Consider the following 7105-nt stretch of genomic DNA (forward strand, 5'->3'; position numbering starts at 1 on the left):
GTGTGTGTGTGTGTATGTGTGTGTGTGTGTGTGTGTGTGTGTGTGTGTGTGTGTGTGTGTTCAGAGGGGAAAGTCTTGGCTCAGATCTTGGTTGCGTGTAATGGAGAACTCAGCAAATTTCCAAACAAACACTCTGGAAACAATTAAGAAAAAGAAACATGGGGAGACAGAAAATATACATAGTAAAGAGAGTCAGACAGACAGACAGTAAGAGGAACAGACAGACAGACAGATGGAGAGGCAATAACGAACTTTAAAAAACACCTTGCATGCATCAAGAACAAACTTATTCGTCTAAAGGCCCGTCAAGCAGTCACCAGAGAACTCGCCGACGCCAACTGTTGCGTCGCCGTGTTCTCCTGCGTCTTGGCCATGTGTCGCACTGGAACCTGGAACACACCGCATAGACTTCAGCAGAGCACGTACGAACTGCGCATGTGTGAGTGTCAATAACTCTCCTTACCAGCAGACGGCGGTAGTGTGTATTCGTGTTACGGCTGCTTAAAGGGGACCTATCATGCTATATTTGAATAATATATTGTAGGGCCATACCTATATAAGGTAAATTTATAAGTTTTATTTGTCAAAATACCAAACAAATCATGCATTTTAGCCATGCCTCATTTTGCCTCACTCCAGCTCTGTCTTTGCATGAGCTGGAGCTGACCCCCCCCCCTGCAAAGGAGGGGGCGAGGCACAAGCGTCATGTTACTATGCTGTTGCCATGCTGTTGCTATGCTGTTGCCATGCCACGGCAACCTCTCATTCCCCTGATAGGTGGAGAGTTGACCATACAGGCGGAGTGCACCTCTGTGACATCATAGAGGTGCAAATCAGAATCCACATGTATCAAATCCGTTGCAGCCCTGTTTTTAGAGATTTGGGTATGGAGGAAAAGAGAGAGGGTTGTATTTTCTGACACTTGGTGAGTTCCCTGGAACACCGGGGACACATATTCATGTATAAAAGACGTACAAAAGTGCATTTGGCATGATAGGTCCCCTTTAAGTAAATGATCTAAATACTTCTTACTGAGCTGCATAAGTAATGGAAAATATAATAATCAGTAGCCTATACTAATCATTGATTGATTAAAGAAAGGGCCGACAGGGGGCCCACATTTCCAAGGGCCCACTGCCCATCAACTGCAAAATATCCCCAGAACTAGGTAGTCAGGTCGACTAGCGACTCAAAACTACCAAACATAAAATGACCACAAAGAGACACAACATTACCAAACAAGACTCAAACTGACCATAAAGATGCACAATATTACCAAAAAGGACCAAAAAACAACAGTAAAAGCATGCAATTGAGCACAAAAATATTCAGAATAAAAGCCTCAAAATGACCACACAATGGCACAAAACAGCATAAAAAGAGACAAAATGATCAACGTTAACCCAAATAGACACAGCATTACCACAAGTAGACTACCCTAAACCCTAAAGGACTCAAAAGTGACCACAGAGAAACTAAACATTACCAAAAATAGGCTCAAAATAGCCAATCACTGTATGGCAGCTCTTATGGATAGAAGGGGTAGTCTCCCATTACGTTAGGTCCACCTTAGGTTAATTGAATGCACAATTGAGAGATCATTGTTCCTCCTCAGAAGAAATAGAACCGTGATGATTTCCCGTTGGTGTCTCAGCTAAGTCAAAACACAGACAGGTGCGGTTCCTACCTGCGCACAGATGAGTAATATCCGGGTAACTCCAGCTGTTCTCATGCAGCCTCAGCAGGTGTGTCCTGTGTTTCCCCGGCTGTCAGTCCCTGTCCCCGGTCAGTGAAACGGTCCTCAGTGGTCCCCGGCTCTCCGTCTCTCTGCTGGTCCCCTCTCTGTGAGGCTGTAGTCATAAGACCGTGTTTAAAGGGGAACCGTGTTTGCGGTCTCCGTCGGCGATGTCCGTACCACTCGTCCTGCTTCCTGCTGCCCGGGGCTATAAGGAGCCAGGCGGAGGGAGGCAGGTCACTGAGCAGCAAATCCCAACCGGGCAGAGGGAGGAAGGACAAAACTCCCACTCAGGCGCACACAGCGCAGCACGCATGAGTGGAAGTTTCTGATATTTTAATTATAGCGTGGAAACTGTTCATTCCAGATAGGAGCAAATTCCCGCCAATTAATAAATTCAGTTGTGTAGAGTTAAAGTGGAGTTCATCAAGATATCTGTGTTTAGAAAACCTCACATTTTTACATCAGTCAGACAATCAATTCAGTGGATTCTCTGTCAGTCACTTCCGTTGTTTTGGGAACTGATGCTGGAGAAATATTTATTTTATTAAAACTTTGTCAGCAGGACAAAAACAATTCAAATCATCGATCAAGTAAAAAAATTATCTGGTTTGTTGGATATCACTGAATCGTATTGACAAACCAGTGTTTTGTGTACCTTTAAGGGAATGGGCTTTGGAACAATTCCCAGAATGCAGGTGACACAACACATCTAGAAGAACGATGAAAACTGAGGCAGTCAACTCCATTTTAAATAAATTGGGTAATTGTGATATCTTATCGCATCAAACTATCAATATAACATCGGTTGCATTTTCATTTTGTTTTCGTTTAGGGGCTACAAAATTATTTTGCGAAAGATAGGAAAAACTTTAAAAATCTTTAAAACACCAACACACACAGAGAGAGAAAGAGGAAGACATCCTTTCAAGTCATGTGTCCTTTTGTGTGGATGATCAAAGACATTTCTGCCCAGAGCCTCAAACTGCTGCGTCAGCATTTTATAATTGCTATCCTTCTGAGGAATGTGGACATCAGAAAGCATTTCATCAACAGATCATGGGCTGCAGCATTTATTGTTGACGTTTTTTTTATAACAATATTAGAACAATAAAGATTATGTACAATTTATCAGTTAACTCAAATATAGATTATGTTTAAATAAATCCTTGTGACTGTTTCCTATAGGGCAAGCACATTAAAACGTATTTCCTTAACATTTCCCAGGTGTTTTTATTATGCTTCTATAGCTTGATGATAACAAAGCACAAAGACAATATTTTGGGACTGTATATTCAGGTTGGGGGAAATGTGTGTCTGGAGCCCAACCTCAGACACACCTGTTGAGTGTGCAGATTATCTTTTATTAGCGCTTTATTTTGCAGAAAGAGAATGCAGAATATTGGAAAACTTTTGCATGATTTGCAAGATATAAAGAATGATTTGAAGTAAATGCCCTGTATTTCACCTAAAACCAATGCTGCTACAGTGATCTCCCCTCAACTGTCCCTCTTAATTGGGGACATGGCAGTCGGCAAAATAAATCGTAAGCATTTTTTCCCATGAAGGAGAGAACACGATTGGAAGCTATCAGGTATTTGGCTGCTTTTGTCCAAAGGGGGATTCCAGCCATTACTGGACTTGACTAATTAGTGCAGCCCTGGCTCGGCTTCATTAAACGGAGTCGCCACATTCTTTTAAACAACTCCGGACACAGGAATTTGGGTTTTTAAGGACTGGGATGGAGGAGATGAGAAGTCACGGTAACTGACCAAAGACAATCAAACAGCAGCTTTCATCTTGGTCGGCTGGGAGGCCTTTGAAGGAAGGTTCGTGGTTGTGAAGTAGAAATAATGATTTGTGCTCTCTGTGGCTGATTCCTGGATCGAGTGCAAAGCAAGCTGCCGAGGCTGAGGGGTCAGGATGGAGGTCAGGATGGAGGCCTCTGCACATCAAAGATCATCCTCTTTCCCTTTGAGCTGCCAGTTTGTGCCGCAGTTTGATCAGCTGTTACCGCCAGGACAAGATGACCTGAAAATGATGAGGAAGAAACTGCTGTAGTACATCATAGAGCTGCTCTGCCAAGTCAAGCCTCTAGTCTTTATAAGTAAGTGCACAAAACAAATTCCAATTCCAATTTCAAATTCAAATTCAAATTCCAATCCCAATTCCAAATTCCAATCCCAATTCCGATTCCAATTCCAAATTCCAATCCCAATTCCGATTCCATTTCCGAATTCCAAATTCCAAATTCCAATTCCAATCCCGATTCCAAATTCCAATTCCAATTCCAATCCCAATTCCAATTCCGATTCCAATTTCAAATTCCATTTCCCAATTCCAAATCCCAATCCCAATTCCGATTCCAAATTCCAATTCCGATTCCAATTTCAATCTCAATTTCAATGCCAATTTCAAATTCCATTTCCAAATTCCATTTTAAATTCCAATTCAAAATTCCAAATGAAAACATTCTGAATTCAACATCCTTTTGTAAACAGTATGATATATTAAGGTCCTGCTAAGTGAGATAAATACATCTCATGACTGTAACAATAATGTGACCTACCAGCATTCACAGTTAAATCAAACATTGTAGTCGTGAGAAAAAGCAGATATTTCACAACTGTTTGGGTCAGGAGTTAATCGAGTGATGTATGTCGGTCAAACGTCCTGAACAATGATACTAATACCTTTCTCGGCACGTGCGACCCAGTCTGTGATTCCAGGAGCTTATCATTACTTTTCCTTCCATAAGAAAATATGTGCGCTGATGAGTGTCTCTGTGTGACTCTGCGACGCCTCCGCCTTTCTCCACACGGCAGCAACTTAATCCCTAACCAGCGGAGACGGTCCCCAGGCTCTCCATTCACACCACTCACCCCAGGCCCCTCTCCAACACATGACCTTTGACCTCGCCGGGGGGGAATTATGATGAACAGAGGAAGAAGACGAGGAAGAGGAGGGGTTTACAGATAACCGCTTATCACATCAACTCTCTGTGGTGGTTTGCTTATGGTGTTTCAAAGGAGTTCTTCATATCTACATGCTGCGTATTTGTATATTTTATCGATTACTAGCTGCATGTTACCTTGAATTCTTGAAGAAAAATGTCAACGGTGAATCTAAAAAAATGGCAGAAAACTCGGTAAATCAGCCACTGCTGTCTCGTGCATGAACCTGTGCAAGCTTTGGATGGTAGTGGTTTTGATGAAAGTGTTTTAAATAGTAATGTTTCAGAAAAAAATTCTTAGGGAAGTACTGAGCATATGACTGCATAAATAAGACAAAAGTTGTGTGAGTGTGTAAATGATGTTTTGGTTTAGCTTTTCTGTTAATAAACATTCCCATTTTGCACCAAAGAAAACTTATTTTTCTTCAAGAATTCAAGGTGAATAATAGATGTACAATGGGGTTATACCTTTAAGGTTCTTTCAACCAAGAGACAGAGAAAGGGAAACAACAAAAACAAAAGATGTTGATATCTGATATCTAAAAACAAGAATATAAGAATATGATATTGGTGAAAAACCTCAAGAATAACATAAAGGTCAAACAAGAAGCCGGCCCACAGAAGATGCAGAACATCTCTTGGAAAGAACGAGCACACTCAAAGACACTTGTATGCATTTTAAGTGGAATATAGTGCCCACAGCTTTTCTGTTAATTCCCACATTCCCCATTTTGCACAAAAAACCCTTTTTTTCATCAAGAATTCAAGGTGAAGAATAGATGTACAATGTTCATTTTAACGGTGAGGTATCCCTTTACATTGCGGAAGAAGCAGCAGAAGAAGAAAAAAAAGAACAACAGAAAAGCAGAAACTAACAAAAGAAAGGACAATACAAAAACAAGAGATTTGTTGATAGCCAAAACCAATATTTCAAGGATTCAAGGCTTTCATTGTCATGTGTGCGTAGCTACAGTGTAGTTATGACAATGAGATTCTTAGGTCACAGGCTCCTCCAACAGTGCAACACAATAACACAGATAAAATAGTGCAAGTAAATAAAATACAGAATATGATATTGGTGAAAAAGAGTAAGAATAAGGTAAAGGTTCTCCTCAGAATCCTCTAACTCTTGACTCAATGCCTGGAAAGCTGACTTACAGGAAGATCTAACATTGGAACAGTGGAGCACAGCTTGTAAGGCGGCCCAAACACAGACGGGTAATACGTGTCTAAAGCTTCTGCGATACAATTGGCTAATGAGACTAGTGTATATTACACCAGAAAAACTGAATAAATGTAATGCTAATATTCCAGACATATGCACCAGATGTGGTGAAGAAAAGGGCACACTGTTCCATTGTCTAGTTATGTCCAAGAATAAAGGAATTCTGGGAAGAGGTTAGGGTAACAGTACAGAATATTTTAGTGATCAGCTTAAAGTTGGAACCAAAAATGTTCCTACTTGGCCTACATCCGGATGGACATAACATACAACGTTATGAACAAATCTTTATAGATATCTGTTTACTACAAGCCAGGGGCGGTTCTAGGGGGTGCCAGGGGGGGCCACTGCCCCCTAACACTGACCTCTGACCCCCTGTGGCCCCCCTAAAAATGAAAAGTGAAAAAAAAGAAAAATGTATGATTTATTACACGATTTATTGAATGACGGAATAGGCGGAACTAACGTTATTCGTCATTCTAGTCGGACCCATTAGAGCGGTGCACTCAGGATCCATTAGAGCGTTGCACTCACTTTCACTGTCCGGCTGAAGTGCGCGAAAAACAAACACTTTTCATCTCGGATCATCAGAGGCTGTTGCATCCAAGAAAGACTGATTGAAACCTACGTTTCGAGAGACTCCCAAGATAATTGAAGGTGAAACTATTGTATCCGTGTAATTGTAGATGTAAAGTAGAGATGTAACTGTTCATTGCCTTTATTTTTATATAAATATGATATGGTGTTAGTGCAAAAATGGTACTTTAACTTAAGCTGAAGCTAACAGTAATAACTATAAGATATATCTGAAATAAATAAGTGTACTGAAACAAATACCAATAACTGTATTGCATTGTTTTCTTATGCGCAATTACTTCATACTGTCTAGTTCTCTTTTTCGTCCTGCATTTATTGTGCCCCCCTCAGAAAATAACTGGCCCCCCAGTGGCCCCCCAGTCAAATTGGTCTAGAACCGCCACTGAATATAAGGCTTAGTCATCTTGCCAAATAGTGAGCCTGTGTTGATGTATGAAAACTATGTTAGAACTGGTTTATAAATGGTTCTTAATGATTAATAAAGTGTTTACAAAGTAATTAATAACCTACTTATAAACCCTTTATGAATCCTTTATAAGGGTAGTCTTATTGTAAAGTGGTACCGATGTTTTGAATAAAAACACCTTCATTTGTAGCC

The sequence above is a fragment of the Notothenia coriiceps genome, unplaced genomic scaffold, assembly GCF_000735185.1.
Source record: "Notothenia coriiceps isolate Sejong01 unplaced genomic scaffold, NC01 NC01_scaffold00024121, whole genome shotgun sequence".
NCBI classification, from domain to species: Eukaryota; Metazoa; Chordata; class Actinopteri; order Perciformes; family Nototheniidae; genus Notothenia; species Notothenia coriiceps.